The 17,652-nt window shown below is 29.5% G+C and overlaps 1 long non-coding RNA gene across 4 annotated transcripts in view; it reads left to right on the top strand.

The window, feature by feature from the left end:
* LOC142326843 (uncharacterized) overlaps positions 1-17,652 on the top strand; it is a 118,417-nt gene that overhangs the window by 1,092 nt on the left and 99,673 nt on the right. The gene's annotated exons all lie outside the window — the stretch shown is intronic.

Raw genomic sequence — 17,652 nt, forward strand, 5'->3', positions numbered from 1 at the left:
AAATTCTTTAATTAATGATTGACAGGAAATAAGTTCCTGTTCTAATCTAACCTATTAAAAACTGTAATTTGTGTTTGGTAATGTGTTGTCTTTAAATACGTAATATAGCGTAACAGGTCAATATGATTTAAGAAATGAATAATTTTTACCCACGTTTCCTGTGCAACATTCTTGAATGTCGTGTAAAGTGCAAATCATAGATTTAACTGGAATTTCGGTGGTACTGTTAGTCTACCAGGAGAAAACACTGAAAAGTTTAATTTCTCGTTTTAATCTTCTGTAAAAAGTAAATTATTATTTTTGAAGTGAATTATTGAGTAGCGTATTTGTTATTCGAAAAATTAAGTAGTATGTCCTTGATGAGTGAAAATAATCTGATTAACTATTTACGAAATATTCATCGCTGTTATCTTTAATTTTATGAAGTGTGTATTTAAGATTTTATTATAAACTAAATTGAAAATAGTTTTATGACAATTTCCCATTATTTTTTAAGGTTCGTAGGGATAGTTATAGTGTTTTCGGGACTGATGTTGTAACGTTTATTGTTACTTAGGTTAAAATTATTTTGTTTTACTATATGTATATCTTTTATTTTGTCTTCAGTCATTTGACTGGTTTGATGCAGCTCTCCAGTATTCCCTATCTAGTGCTAGTCGTTGCATTTCGTTATACCCCCTACATCCATCCCTAAAAATTTGTTTTACATATTCCAGACATTGCTTACCTGCACAATTTTTTCCTTCTATCTGCCCCTCCAATATAGCGACTATTCCAGGATCCCTTAATATGTGGCCTAAAAGTGTATCTCTTCTTTCAACCATATGTTTCCAAATGCTTCTCTTTTCATCAGTTTGCCACAACACTTCATTTATCACTTTATCCACCCATCTGATTTTTAACATTCTCTTACAGCACCACATTTCAAAAGCTTATAATCTTTTCTTCTCAGGTACTCCTGTCGTCCAAAATTCACTTCCATATAAAGCTACTCTTCAAACATACACTTTCAAAAATGTTTTCCTGATGTTTAAATTAATTTTTGATGTAGACAAATTATATTTCTGACTGAAGGCTCGTTTTGCCCATGCTATTTGGCATTTTATATTGCTCCTGCTTCATTCATCTTTAGTAATTATATTTCCCAAATAACAAAATCCTTCTACCTCCATAATCTTTTCTATTCCTGTTTTTACATTCAATGGTCCATCTTCATTATTTCTACTACATTTCATTACTATTTTTTTGTTCTTGTTTATTTTCATGAGGTAGTTCTTGCGCAGGACTTCATCCATACCGTTCATGGTTCCTTCTAAATCATTTTTACTGTCAACTAGAATTACTATATCATCAGCAAATCATAGCATCTTTATCTTGTCACCTTGTACTGTTACTCTGGATCTAAATTGTTCTTTAACCTACAGATAATAAAAGCTACACAGAAAGACAATTGCATACAACGAATAACTGAAAATGTTTTAAATATTTAAGCTTACAAGAATAGCAATAATAGAACATAAAGGAATAGTGAATAGATTCAAAAAAGTTAAATGATGACAAAGAAAGAAGAAAGCCTGCAATACTAGAATGCTGTTGTATTTGAACAATAGAAAGCTATGTAGGTATCCATTATATAGCTAGGTAGGTAAGTCAAAAAATTGCTATGATAGTTATTAAGTTTTATAGGTGAAGGTTGCTATTGAACTACAGTTACTAAATTGATAATGAAGTAATTAAAATGATAAAAATGTAACCCATGTAACATTTATACTAATGGTTAACATTGAGTTAAATACAGTAATTTGTATCCTTCTTATAATATTCTACACCTATTTAAGTATTACTTAAAATGTTCAATTTTTCTTTTTTAAATTTTCTTGGTAGCGAGTAATTAAGTTACTAATTGACTGTGGTTTCGGTGGCACCCATTAATGAATGAGCCGCCTTGTTTGCTAAAAAAGATAAACAGGAATCACAAATTTCTGAAAAAAGTTATTCAAATTTTTATCGTTGAATTAAATGTACATAATAATAATAAAAATATATAACACTTTTATTGTTATGTACAGCTGTGGGATAGGCATATTTTTTTCTTCTTTTGCAAATAGAGTTCCTTGTTTATTTGCGTCATTAAGTATTGAGTGGTAGAATTACATGAAAAAGGAATTTTAAGGGCGTATCATATTTATTAATAATAGATCTGTTTTTTGACTTGAGATATAAAAAAAAGATTACATAATTTTAAACCTAAATAATGTTTGTTTTTCTTATCTCTTTCTATAATATTCATTTTAGTTTGTTACTCCATACTATAAATTTTATCGTTTTCTCATTATTTCTGGAAGTGACGTTAAAGGAGTACAAATAAAATGTTCATTTTACTTTAAATTTATTTAAGGTAGGTTGATTGTTATATTTACCATCTAATCCAGGCAATCTGAAACTAAACATTTTGACCTTTTGGATTATTAGATGAACAAATCAAGGCCATATTTGAATACATTTTCATTTAAGTTAGACTAAAATATTATTTTTTAGTTTCTTTGTAAACATGCTTACAATAATCAACAATCTAATTTGTAGATTGTAAGTATATACAATTTAAGCATTTTTACCTGAAACAATAAAATGAATTAAGTATGTTTTACAATAAGGATATATATTATTTTATACTTTAGGAAGTTACTGAAATAAAAAAAATCCTGCAAATTAAGAAATATTTTTCATTTAAATTTTTATTAAACTTAAGTTCATTAAAATTGATCTTAAATTTTGAGATAAGCTTAGAAGCTACAATGCTTCTGAAAAAAAAAATCTGATATGGACACCACATTATGTCCTTGGATGCCTATTAAATGAAAAATACATAAAATTTTATTCATTAATAACTTCTGATATTTTTTCATATTTTTTTTTTTTAATTGTTATTATTGAATTTTATTGTAAATTTTTATTTACAATCACAGGTTAATAATTATTAATAAATCAATATAGTTAAATTTAAAAAAAAGGAGAAGTTTGATTCGAACCGATGTTACTTCCCCTTGTAAGATCTAAATATTTCATTAATTAGAATTTTATTTGGCCATAACTTTGGAACCAATGAAAATAAGTACCACTTATGATATATCGTTGAGGGTTTATTACTGCAGTTAAGAAAAATACAAAATCAAATTTTTTTTTTGATTTTGGGCTTTTTTAGACACTTTTGGTTCAGTCGATGCAGTCAAAAGGGGAGTTGTACAACTAAATGTTACAATAGTCCTAAATCCAAAATTTCAACATCCTACGGCTAATCATTTTTGAGTTATGCGAGATACATACGTACATATAGACGTCATGCCAAAACTAGTCAAAATGGATTCAAGGATGGTCAAAATGTATATTTCCACTGAAATCTGAAACTTTTTGCGATCATAATACTTCCTTTACTTCGTACAAGGAAGTAAAAAATTCACACTATGAAACTGAATTGTTTAACAGTTTATAATGAACACTTGAACTGCATGTAAATTCAGTACTTTATTGTAATTAATAAAGTAAGGTTTCTTACAACCCATTCGTCAGTACCATAAAGACTAGACTTGTCAGAGTAACATACTACTCAGTTACTTTCAAAAATTTCTTCATAATTCTTTGATCCTTATTTTATACTTTTAGATCGTTTTTATGCAATAAATATTCTCGTGCTTGTGTCAGGTAGGGTTTTTTTTATCAATTTTGACCAACCTTTGCAATTTTACTACCTAAATGCAAAATTCTGCAACTTCCAATTTGTTATACTCTTATATCAATATTTTATTCCTTTTTATCCTCTTTCTTGTCATATTTCATTATTTTTGTTTAACTTAGTTTTTTTCAAACTGAATTCCTTTCTTTGCAATAAATCTAAACCGTTCAGAGTTTTTTGATAATAATTTTTGGTTTTTGTCAAAAGAACAATACATAAGAAAATCTCAACAGTTTTTCCTCCTGGGATTCTTCTCACTCCATCTCATATGTATTCTTCAATTCCAGTAATCTTTTTCTTTACAGAAGTGGTGACAGACTACATTCTTGCTTCTTTCCTGTTACTTCCTTTTACATGTCTGATTAGATCATCTGTCATTTTATACTTCCTTTCTATTTTTTCTTCATCTTCTTACCTTTTGCTGAAGAGGCTGCTATATAATCCTGCACAGTTCTTGTAAAATTGGACTTTTGATTTTTCTAAAATAATTCTCTCTCTGTGTTGCTCATAATAAAATATCTTTTGTTCTATATTTTAATTATTACTCTTGCATCAACTTTTTTTGATTTTCTATAAATTATGCTAAAATCTAATAATCAACAATCTTGTTCATTGTTCCATTTTGCCTGGCCTGATTCCTAAGGATAGGTTAAAGTTACATATAATAGGGTTAAAGGCTTTAATTTAACCATTACTGTGTTAAATTAAAGCCTTCCACTTTTATTTAAGCTTGCATCTAACATTCCTTGGTCCAATGCAAATAATTCCATAGTTTTTATACTTTCTAATAACTTGTTGAAAAAAAACACCCAAAGATTGTTTTACCCCTGAAATATTTTACCCAATTAGATGATGCCATCATATTGATTAAAATGTATAAAAAGCATGAATGAGAAAATTATTTTATTTGGAGAATGTATTGTAGATTTACATTGCTTTCAGCTGCATGATAGCTGTGCTAAAAAAAGCTTGAATGCTGTGTTGGTTTTGATAAACTTGGTGAGAAAATATATTTAATACAACAGTGAAAAACAAACATTATTACATTATAGGTGAAATTATACTTGTAAATAAAATATGATTAATTCTTTTTTAGAGAAAAAAGAAAACTCTTAAAGTTATTTAATAACTTTCACAAGAAAATGGCATTGTTATTAAACCATATTTACCCCTTTACACGCGGCTGATGAAGTTATTTTAAACAGATTTATTTTTCAAGACTTTTAAAAGAATTTATTATCTCAAGTCATAATTTATTTATTACAAATGCTCTAATTTTGATACGAAGTGATTAATCTCTATACTCGCTAATAGATCTTACCAACAGACACTCCTTTACAATTTTTAAAATAATCATATTCATTTATTACTATACAGTTTATAAAATTATTTTTGTTATTCAGCTTTTAAAAACAACCACTTTTTCTTTTAGTTTAATAAAAGAATACTTGAGATAACTCAGATGATCAGTAAATGTATAAATTTTTCTAGGATAGTGAGAAAAGGATTTATGTAGTTAGAAGTTTTCTTTAATTTTGTGTATTTCATCAGGGTATAAAGTCAGTAGAGAACTGTTAAAGAATACTTTTGATTAATATGTTTGTTCTTTTTTCAGCTGTAATGAAAGGTAATTGAATTTATTAACAAAAAAGTGATTGGATAATAAAACGACTATCCTTACTATTTCCTATTGCTTACTTATTTATTATAGTGATGGAAAATATTAGGTTTCAAACTCATTAGCAAGTGTATAATATGGTTAATAAAGTTTAAGATTTTTAAAGTGATTTAAAATACGTAGCAATGATGGTATTATTTTATTCTTGGAAAGATGGGATGTTGTGAATAATAAATTTATGTACTTTTTGTTGTTAAGCATCTGAAATATTTATGAGGATAAGTATTTAAATCTAACATTAATTTTATAGGAAAGTATATATGGTTTGTTATTTTATCTTTTGAAGTAAAAATAATGGGTAACAAGATTTGAACTTCATGAAAAACTATACAAACATGATTTTAGAAGAATTTTTAATCTATTAGGAATATTATGATAATATGTAAAAAAAACCATCACAAGTAAAGAATATGAAAAATGTAAAGCTAGTTAATATAAGTAAAACTGAATAGGCTTTCTATATTCCATGAGCATCTCATAATAAATTCAAAATATATCTCTTTTCAAACTTGACCAAGCATATTGATTTAATTAGACACTAATAATATATAAGCGGTATATGTAAAGTGAATGCCAAAACATTCCCAGATTAATGTTAGACACATTGATTTAAATAAAATATTAAGTTTTTTTTTAATTATAACAATTTGTGGTTTTATAAAATCCCTTGGTAAAAAGTGACATAAAAATTGGAATAATATGTTGATCTAATATTAACATTAGAAATATCAAATCTTCTTTAAGGTATCAGGTAATGTATAAAGTTCTAACTATTATTTAATTATTTATTTTGGAAGCTCTGTAACTTTTTGTTTTATCATTATTTTTATATTTACGTTTTAATTTTTTATTGTTATATGCATGCGCGCGCGTGCACACACACAGCCTGTTTACCCCAAATGCATATACTGTCTCCATTCCGCCGGGAGTAAATATTGTAAACTGAGCTGTTAGAGTAATAAAATTTTGATTATTTTATTTGTTTGTATAATTTTTGTTAATAATAATTAATTATGTTAATAATATAATAATAATATTATAATAATTTTGTTAATATAAATTATGTTAATAATTAATGCCGATAAATAGAATTTCAATGACTGGAACAATTTAGAATTATGGATTATAAGCTATGATGGCTTATCTTTTTTTCATTTATTCATTTAACTATTAGGCTGGTAATGTTACCTCATTTTTTGTCTATTGAGGTATCTAATTTCCTTAGTTTGATGTATAAACTTATAAATATAGTTTTAATTATCTTTAATTTATAGCTAGCTATTTCTATATATATCAATTCTATATATAGAATGGAAATAAATAAATATAAATTTTAGTAATACCCAACTTTTAGGTTATCCATTGAAAAATTAATCTTTTTTTTTCTTTTGGTGCACCTGTTTAGATAACAATTATCAGGCTTGATATCTGGTTATGCCCTTTTTGGCATGGACAGAAAACTGGTAAATATAATGTAGATGCAATAAAATAAAATTTTTATGCATAATTAGTGTCCAAAATTTTTAAGAATTAAATTGCTTATGCATATAGGTATATGTAACTTTGTCAAGTAGAGAGAGAGAGAGCGAGTGAGAGAGAGAGAGAGAGAGAGAGAGAGAGAGAGTGAGAGAGAGAGAGAGAGTGAGAGTAAGAGAGAGAGAGAATTTACTATGTTTATGTTGAATGTATAACTTCAGAGGTTGTTAATATAATTACTATTTTTATGTTTATAGTTGTAAAGTACTGTTATTTATAGTAGTTAACTGATAAAAAATGTAATAGTATTTATCATAATTTGTTGCTTATCACAAATAGTTAAGTATTTATTTTATTAATTTCCATGACATATATATGCATGTAAATTGTCATAACTAGCTTTTAAAGAATACTTACTTGTTCATTTAGTAAAACAATAACTAATATCACAATAGTTTCCTTGTTTTCATTTTATTTATATTTAATTAATTTTTTTTTTACTATACTAATTGTGATAATAAATAATGTTATGTGCCGATGAAGGATGACAGTTATAAAATTGGATAAAACAACTTATTTTGATGTAACTAAATAAAATACCTTCTTGAAAAATATATGAAAATAGTTAAGACCTGTTTCTTATGCAAAGAGTTTGACTCATAAACAGAAAGAGATGAAATCTAAAAGTGTAGCTACATCACAATCCAGAATAAAACTACTACTATTAATTGCTACTACTACTGCTACTTTATAATAACTATGTTAAAGAACCAACATTATCAATTTAACCAAGAAATCTTTCACAGAGTCTACTTTACTGAGAATTCTTGCATGTCTTCTGTGTTACTTTTTCACATATGCCCTATCATTTAATATTCTCAACCATTTTGAATCATCAAACACGCTTGCACACTACAGAGTAACTTGATATCGTGGAGTGGGAAGGAATAGACGGAAAGAGAATGAGTAGAATGTCATAACACTATATGGTTAGGTTTATCATATGTCTGGGATTAGCCTGAACAGTACTGATTTTTTAGTGCTGTCTGGGGTTGCAAAAATGTCCAGGGTTTGAGAATTTTATGACTGGCGAGGATTTTTTTTCATTTTAGACCTATATGTTCGACATTGCATTTTTAAACATTCTCTTATGGCCGTGCATCTCTCAGCCAACCTTGGGGTAAGTGCTGATGTCGATTTTGATGGAGATGTGTCTACCTGTTTCGCCACAACTTTTTACTGTCATTTGGCAACACAACAGAGATAATGTGTTTGTTGTTTTCATGTGTGAAGTAATGCGTCTACATGCTTTTGATTATTTTATCTTTATTCATTTTTTGTCACATTGTTTAGCAATGGGCAAAAGAAAATGTGTGTTTAATGTTAACCTGCAACGGGAATACAAATTTTTGAAATTGTGTAATGACAGTAACAATGAATGTGTTTATTGCACACTATGTTCTGGAGAATTTTCTGTTGCACATGAAGGAAGGTGATATTGAAGACCACATGAAAACAACTAAACGTAGGAGTGCTATTAATGCTAATGCTTCAGCAAACATAAGAGATTTTTTAAAGTCAAAGATGGGATAACAGTAACAGTGATCTGGAGTGTGCTGCTAAAAAAGTGACATTTTCGTACACACTGCTAGACATGAACTCATTTTCAAAAATGAGATTGCACTTCATCTAAACTGGTTAAAAAGTTATATGACCCTAAATTTTCATCTGCTAGAACCAAACTGAGGCAATTATTGTTAATGTTATTTCACCATTTATATTTGATAATGTGTTGCGTTCTTTGGAAAACATTAATTATGCAACTGTAATGATGTATAGCTCAAACAGAAGTGAAGTAAAACTTGTTCTGATTGTTGTGAGATATTTCTGTCTGGAGGAGGGAATACAAGTTAAACTTTTAAATTCTGATGAAGTGTCAGATGAAACTGCTCAAATTTTGACTCTGTATCTTTTACAGTGTGTGAAAAAATACAAACTTGAAGAAAAGTTGGTTTTTTATACTGCTGGTAACAGTAACAGTAATTTTGGTGGTGTGAAGAGAAAGGGGAATGAAAACGTGTTCAGAAAACTTCAAAGTGATTTAGATAGACCTATTTTAGGAATTGGTTGTTCAATCCACATTGTACACAATTCAGTACAAACAGCATGTGATTCTCTACCCCTGTACATAGAAGTTATTGTTATAAAAATGTATAAATATTTTCACATATATACAATAAGAGTAATGAAACTTAAAGAGTTCTGTGTATTTGTGGAAACAGATTACAAAAAAGCATTATCTCATAGCAGCACAAGGTTTCTCAGCTTTTTACCTGCAGTTGAAAGAATTCTCTCCATTTTTATGGCCTAAAATCATACTTCTTATCTTGTGACAAATGCCTAGAATTATTTGATTTTTTTGAAAATCTAGAAAATGAAGTGTTGTTGAAATTTTTATATGGTATTCTACAGTTATTTAATAATGTAGTTCTGAAATTGAAAGCGAATTCTATCACAGCAGCAGAAGCATTTCAGACATATTCTGGATTGATTTGTCAACTTTAGAAAGAAAAACCCACAAATTTATACCATCTTCTGCCAAAGAATTTCTGTACACTCTGAAAGAAAATAATGTGATGTTCAGGAACAAAAATTTTTCTCAAGCGTAGACAATTTTTATAATTTTAGTATCCAGTACTTGGAAAATAAGTTTTGATAAAGTTAGTAAGTTTCAGTGGATAAATTTATGAACTGAAATTGCCTGGTCTGATTTCGAAGATAGTACACAAGTTGATAATGAAATTATAAGAGATTCCATAAATATTGATGACCTATTTGATGGACGTTCATTGTTAAACCGAGTAATCAAAACCAAAGGGTAGGTTGTGGTTCAAGTTGTGAAAAAATACCAGATACTATTGAAGAGAAGTGAAAAGCAATTTTTTTAAATATTTGTTTGTGATGTCTTCGCAAACTGGATTTGCTCCAGTTGAGAGAGTTTTTTTCAACTACAGGGAACATTTGGACTGCAGAAAAGGATAGACTTTCAGTATCTACTGTTAAACATCTGCTAAATGTTAAATTAATTCAGAACTTTCTTGTGAATTTTATTTTCTGATTCTTCATGTTCATTTATAAGTAAATGTTGGTTTTGCATGATTTTTGTGTTTTGTGTTTTGTTAGTTTTTGGTGACTGTCAAGTGAAGTTTTTGAAGTATTTTTTCTCATTTGCATTTTTAAAAAAAGGATTGATATTTACAAAACAGCAATAAGCATTGTAAGTGTAAAAATAAAGAGTGTACATTGTCAACCAGTGGCAAAAGTGTGAAGTGTAAAAATTGAAAATATGATCATAGCTATTTGGATTTTGGTTTTATGTCGATAGAAATCATTGGCAAAGAGTAACCATAATGTGTTGTGTGTATGAAAGGATTAGCACCAGAGTGCATGCTACCAAGTAAGTTAAAATGCCATTTAAAAACCACTCATCCCACTCTAATTAATAAATCTTGTGACTACTTTAGCAAGAAGCTAAAAAAATTAAATCAAGAAAAGGGTAATTTTTATAAGCAGACATCAATACTAAGCGATGATTTGCTAGCATCATACAAGATAGGACATTGGATTGCAAAATGTAAGAAACCCAATACAGTTGCGTTTTACCTGCTGTTGTATGGTGAACATTATGGTTGGTGAGTAAGCTGGGAAGCTACTTTAAAAAGTATCTTTACTCAAAATCCAATATCAGCATCAGCTGCAAAATAAAACTGAGAGCGGAGGATCTTAATGATCAGTTAATTGAAAAATTAAAAGGGAAGGAATTTGACTTGCAGCTGGATAAGACCAAAGGTAAAAATAATAATGATAACTGCGGTGGCGATGATTATGTTCACTTGATTTTGCTATGTTTGGTTTATAGATTACAATAACATTGTAGATGACCTTCTCTTCTGCAAAAGGAAAGGGTTTTTATCACTGCTAATGTAAAGGCTCAAGACTTGTTTGAGATCCTAGGTACTTTTTTATATTCAAAAACAGTTTGGAGTCGACAAAGTGTGTTGGTATTGATTTTGCTCATTCTATGTCTGGCTATTGTGAAGTATTGCAGGCTTGGTTTTTATTTGAATCAAAGCCCTTAAAGCACTGCGGACCCATTGTGTTATTCACAAAGTAGCACTAATGTCAAAATATCAGAGTCCTATATTAAACCAAGTCTTAGAATATGTAGAGAATGCAGTAAACTTTATAAAAATTCGGCCATTGAAGTGAAGATTTTTCAAGAACTTATCTGAAGATATGGATCCAAACACATTTCTCTGTTGTATTACAGTGCAACAAACGCTTTGTTGTCTTGTAGGTTTGAACTGTAACAAGAAATCTATATTTTACTTAAATAGGGGAAACACAAATATACTGAACATTTTTGAATGAAGATTTTTTTTTTATAAAACTAGCTTATTTATGAGACATTTTTGAAAAGCTGAATGCTCTGTAACTTTTCCTGCAGGGAGCAACAGCACCTTTTTATTGAGAAAATTTTTGTTTCATTAATTCTACAAAAAAAATCTAAAGCTATTGAAAAATAGAAGTGAATGAAGAAGGAATGAAGAATGAAGGCAAGTATTGTATCCCCTTATTGCAACAATTTTTGACCTCCAATGGAGTTAATTTCTCTCTAGGTATGAAATCCATTTTTGAAGAACACTTAAAACAGCTTTAAGAAATATTTTTAAAATGGTAATATAGATAAATTTGTCTGGATTCAAGATCCATTTAATACCACTGCTCTTATCTGAATCTAGTGTTGCAGGAGAAGAAATTGACTTGTGTTTTGCGACAATACATTGAAACAAAATTTAACACCAAGGAATTAACTGAATTTTGGAAGTCAGTAAAAGATGAATATCTGTTGTTAAGCTCTGAGAATTCTAATTCCTTTGTGACTTCTGATTTGTACAAATCTAGGTTTTTAGCAATTGTTGTGATAAAATCTAAGTATCGCGTGAAAATTAATATGGAGAAGGGGATAACGGTGGCTATGTCCAGCTAACTTACACGATTTGCCAAAATGTGTGGCGATCAATAGGTGTTGATCGCTGATCCCACTAATTATTATAATTAGTTGAATTTGTTTAATGTGTAATAATATGTTTTATTTATTTTTACCTAACCCTTACAAAGTTTACTGGCTATTTCGCAAAGTGTGCTTGTTAGAATATAACTTATGGTGGCTTGGAAAAATTTGGATTCAGTAAGGGCATCGAGAATCAAAAACGTTTAGGAACTGCTGACCTAATTAATCATTTTCTCTCATTGTCCTCATCCAATGTGGATATTTTTAGTAATTTACCATCTTTTCTTACAAGTAATAGTTATTTAAGTACAAAATCGTTAAAAATAAAAAAAATACTGAAAAAAACATTTATGTATGATAAATAAATGTAACAGTTATTATGACGGCGGACGAAAATGTAGTTTGTAAAAAAGATTTTCTTTAAATAAATTTCATGTTTATTTCTTAAGGAGAGGAAAATACTGTAACGATCATTTACAATAATATAGACATGTGATCTACTATTAATAATTCAAGACAGATAATGATTTCCTTGTAAAAGTTGTTTTACACTATTTGTTTATAAATATTTTATCTGACTTTAGTCTAAAATTATTTCATTCTTGATATAACTATATCTAAATATATATCTATATATATATATCTATCTATATATATATATATTTTATAAGTCACTGAAGTAATGTTTTCATGTAGATTTTAACTGGAATAAAAATTTAAGAAAAAATTTCTTTAATGAAATTGTTTGTTTAGCAGAAATTATTGGGAAATAAGACAATAATCAATGCTTTAATATTATTTTGAAACAAATTTTAAAACTTCAAACTCATCGGTAAAATATAGTTTATAGTACTCATCGGTTTTAGTTTAGTATTTCCCTTTTTAATGATTACGCACAACTTTGTATGATGATTTTATTTTATTATTTGCTTTATTCTAAATATTTAGTTACGATAGAACCAGCTTTTAGCGCGAAATTTCAAGGTTCATACAATAATATTTCTTTTGACCTTGTACAATTTATGAATGAATCTCACAACTTTTATTTATATATTCTACACCTCACCATATTTACGTTACGTGCTTGTTAACCTGTATAATCGAAAATGATAGATTCCTTTGTTACCTCAGCCGTGTCTTTTTTACATATTACTTGTGTAAATTTTAACAGTACTAATACTGTGTAACAGATTAATTTTTGTCTTCTTTGTTATGGATTTTAGAGCCTTTCATAAATACGTCATGTGTAGTAAAATGTTTATCCTATCTCTCTCTCTCTCTCTCTCCCATTCTTCAAAATCCTTACACCCTTTTCATTTCACATTTCAAACGTTAATTTAAATGAAATTTCAATGGAAATTATATATATTTTGACATTGTCAGGAATGTGTATTTGAATATTGGAAATAACTATGTTACAAAAAAAAATGTTGTAGCAAAATCTGGATTGAATATAAAATACCCAGGAATTACTTTCTAGGGTCCTTAACGTTTGAAATTGATGTAAATTAAGCCATTGTTAATGGATCTTATCTCTAACATTAATACTAAAGTGAAAAATTCTGAAACTTAAATTGAAAGTAATAAAAAAAATTGAATGTAATATATATATTCTGAATTGACACTAATATTAAGAGGTTATATGGCTTTACAATCACTAAGAGAAAAACATTAAGAATAGTACCATTAACTGCAATAATATAATTAACTTTTTCCTCAATAACCTCACCCAACTTAAGAGGTTTTTGATTGACATTTTCCAATTATCAGTCATTTTCCCCAATAATAGGTATTTCAGTTAGGCAGGGTTCATTTATTTTTTTTAAATTAAAAAAAATCTGATTCGTTCTGTTTAGTTGAATCAAAAAATGCATATAATGATCAAAATTAACTATTATTGCGATGGTAATGAAATACTATTTGAAAAATAAAATCATGGAAAGAAAAGATATTGTAATTATTACCGTATTAAGTGATTACTAAGCCCATCTCTGCTCTTGAAACAATAACAGCTAATAATTTTCTTGCAAGAGTTACTATAGATCGCTTATAATGGGCCTTAAATATTTTATCTCATTTTTATTTGCAAAAATATTTTCATTTGAAGTGAAGTATGATTGTTATTCATTTTTACTTCCTTGCACTAAGTAAAGGAAGTATTATGATCGCGAAAAATTTCGGTTTTCAGATTTCAACGGAAATATCCATTTTGACCATTCCTGAATACATTTTGACTAGTTTCAGCGTGACGTCTGTACGTACGTACGTATCTCAAAAACGATTAGCCGTAGGATGTTGAAATTTTGGATTTAGGAGTGTAACACCTAGTTGTACACCTCCCCTTGAATTTTGGAGTGCACATCCCAAAAAAAATTTGGATTCTGATCTTTTTCTTAACTGCAGTAATAAACCCTCGTTGAGAGCTTTTCAACGATATTTCATGTATACTTTTTTTCATTGGTTCCAGAGTTATAGACAAATGAAATTTTCTTCAACTTTGGTTCACATGTTTCCAAATATGAGTATGGATCATAATAATTTTTTTAAAATTCGTTAAAGTGTGGATGGCGCGAAAAAACCAATTTCGATTTAGTTCAGAGATATTTTAGAGAAAACTTTATTAAAGCAAATTTGTTTTCTACAATATATAAAAAAATGAAAAAATCAACCCCCACCTCTTAAAATTGAAATATCTTTGTTCTATTGCTCTTCACCCTTCGGTTTAAATATTTTTTAACAATTTTTTGAAAATTTATACTTCATATATAGAGCTATTACGGAACGTCTAAAATTAAAAAAAAAATTATAGACCTCGGACAAAAATCCAACAGCCGATAATTTGCTTTATGACTTCAGTTTAACTTTAAAATCGCGTATCCATAATTCATCAATAGCTGGTCTTTTTCATAAAGTGTATGCAGTTCTTCGGTACAATTTTGAGACCCGGCACTTTTTCTGTGACCTTTTTTTTTGTGAAAATGATATTCCGTTAAAATACGGTGTACTGAAGTTTTTGGAATTATGGATTCATTTTCGATTTCTTTCGCTGTCATGTGATGGTCTAAGTCGGTCACTATGTCAACAATAGCGATATTTGCGTTGTCTACAGCGATAGACGGTCGGCCCTGGGTAGCTCTTTTGCATACGACTTCTGTCTTTCCTAAACGTTCTATGCCAACACTGTGCTGCGATCTACAGTTTCATCACCATACACTTGCCGTAACGACTGTTAAATGTGGTAGCGTATTGCCCCTTACAGTTTCGATTTTAATGTATGCGCATTGCTCGAATTTTGTTATACGACCCCGATTCATTTCCGCCACATCTTTGGAGTGGTGTAAACCCCGAAAAATTATACGGTCTGCTTCGTGACAGTTCAGGCTACGCACTCCCGGTTGTCGCGAGACGTTCCTTGTCTTTGTTTCTTCGCGCATCCGCACAGTGCATTTTAGGAAAACCTTGAAATTTTAAGAAATTAATTTATCGTCGGTCTTAATACCGTAATTAACAATTAATGGAATGTTCATTTAAAAAAATATACGTATTATTTTATTAATAACAAAAATTATATTTTTGTAAAATGCAGGAAATGGAAGAAACCTCTGTAGATTATGAAAATGAGAATCAATGCTAGCCAACACTAACGGTCAGACCCCAAAATAGGGAAGCGTCATAAAGTTAACAGGTACCGGGTTATGTCCTGAGAATAAACAAGTGCATACTGGGAAACGATCTGGTATAAAATTTGGGTTGCGGGTGAACTCGTATGTAGCCTTTGGTTTTTTTAATGCTGAAATTCAGCTTTCCTTCCTACTTTCTCTAACTCTTCAGTATATTTGAAACCAATTATTGGCTATCTTTGTTAATCTTTTTATGTCATTATATCCACATGATCTTAGTAATACTTCGGCAATTTTCTGTTTCATTTCACAGTATTTTTTCCGGTGCTCTATCCGAAGATTAGATGGCAGCAGCTCTCCAAGGAACTCTATCCAATGATTTTTTTTTATTATTAAATCTTTATTGATTCCTCAGCTCATATTTTCATAACTAGTAAATACGTTAAATTCCGTCTTCCTCTAGATCTTCTCCCTTTAATACAGCCTTCCATTGCTAGTTTTACTATTCTATCTTGCTTCTGTATATATATGATTAATTATTTCTACTTTTTCTTAAATTTTTCCAAAATTTCCTTTTATTACATTGCTTTGTTTTTAGAATCTTTCTATATTTCAAAACCTTTTATTTTATTTTCCTATTAACTAGGTCTCTTATGCGTACTGAGAAATATGACAGACATGTTTGTAATATTTTCCTTGTTTCCACTGAAATCGCGTTAGTTAACAAATTCTTCCTCAAGCATATAGCTTATTTTACTTGATTTGTCCTACACATTTTGCCTTTTATGCTTCAGCTATATCAATAATCTATGTTTTACTTATTATCCATTATTTTATATTTTTTATTCAGGTGCTGTCATGGCTGTGAAAGAAGATTTTTTAATTTTCTATTATCTTGCACTCATTTAGAGACACAGTTTTGAAATTACATCCGTATTATTTGCAATCTTATCTCATTATAATCTGCTCCCGCCTCAGAAATTTTTCATTATTTTTTTTTAACCCATCGAATCACTCTATGTGTGGTAATATACATCATATTCTGGTGGAACTCTTCCTCCAGTAATCATAAATCCAAGTATTTTTTTTAGGATGCAGTGAGGATACAGTAGGACACACCTTCGAGTGCGGAAGGTGGGCGGACGGGAGAGCTTGATGCTGTGCGGAAGTTGGTTAGCTGGATGTAGACAATCTACTTACTAGACCTGATGCTGGCCAACGAGACTTCTTGGGGGGGGGGGGGGTCGTCACCTTAGCAGAAAGGATCCTGAGAGTAAAGATGGCCGAAGAACATCAGAAAGGATAATTGTCAGGAGTATGAATGGTGAGGGGACAGCCTGGATAAGGAGGCACACGGAGGCCTCTTGGGGTCGTTCCCGCTGCTAACATGCCCAGGACTCCCCAACTCAACCCGAGAAAACTCGCAGGTGATACGGCCTGTGAGTTATGCCGTAAGGCATAACTCACGAGCTGCTGTAGAAAAGGGAGAGGTGTTTTAGTGGTTTCCGCACTTTGCGAGAAACCTCACACACCCAGTAGCGCGGGCTGCTGGGTGTCCGGTTGCAAATTTTTCCTCCTCCTATCGAAAAAAAAGTAAAAAGTATTTTTTAAATACCTATTTAAAAAACACATAACGTTATCTGTTTTTCAAATTCTTATGAAAATGTTTCAATTTAAAGTAAGTCTTTTCTTGTTTCTCTCTTCTATTGCTCTTAACGATCATTCTCTTTTTCTTTTTATTACGAATTAGGCTGTTGACAATTATGAACTTATGAATCACAAGTAAATTAATTAACACATTTTCTCAATTAAATATTTTGTGGTTATTAATTTCTTAACTTCTTTTCAGTACATATTTATTAATTTTTTAAAAACATTTGAAAAAAAGTTTTACTAACCTTTTTGTTTGTAGGAAGTAATATGAACAATTATTTAACCAGTTTTGTGGAAAAAACTGGTCGTATCGACCAGTAAAAAAGGAAAATAAATGTGGAAAGGATTTATGTATGTAGATACGTCATTGGCCTGCTTTTTTCTTTATTTCTCCAGACCGGGTGGATCGATCTGGATGAAA

The sequence above is a fragment of the Lycorma delicatula genome, chromosome 6, assembly GCF_047948215.1.
Source record: "Lycorma delicatula isolate Av1 chromosome 6, ASM4794821v1, whole genome shotgun sequence".
NCBI lineage: Eukaryota > Metazoa > Arthropoda > Insecta > Hemiptera > Fulgoridae > Lycorma > Lycorma delicatula.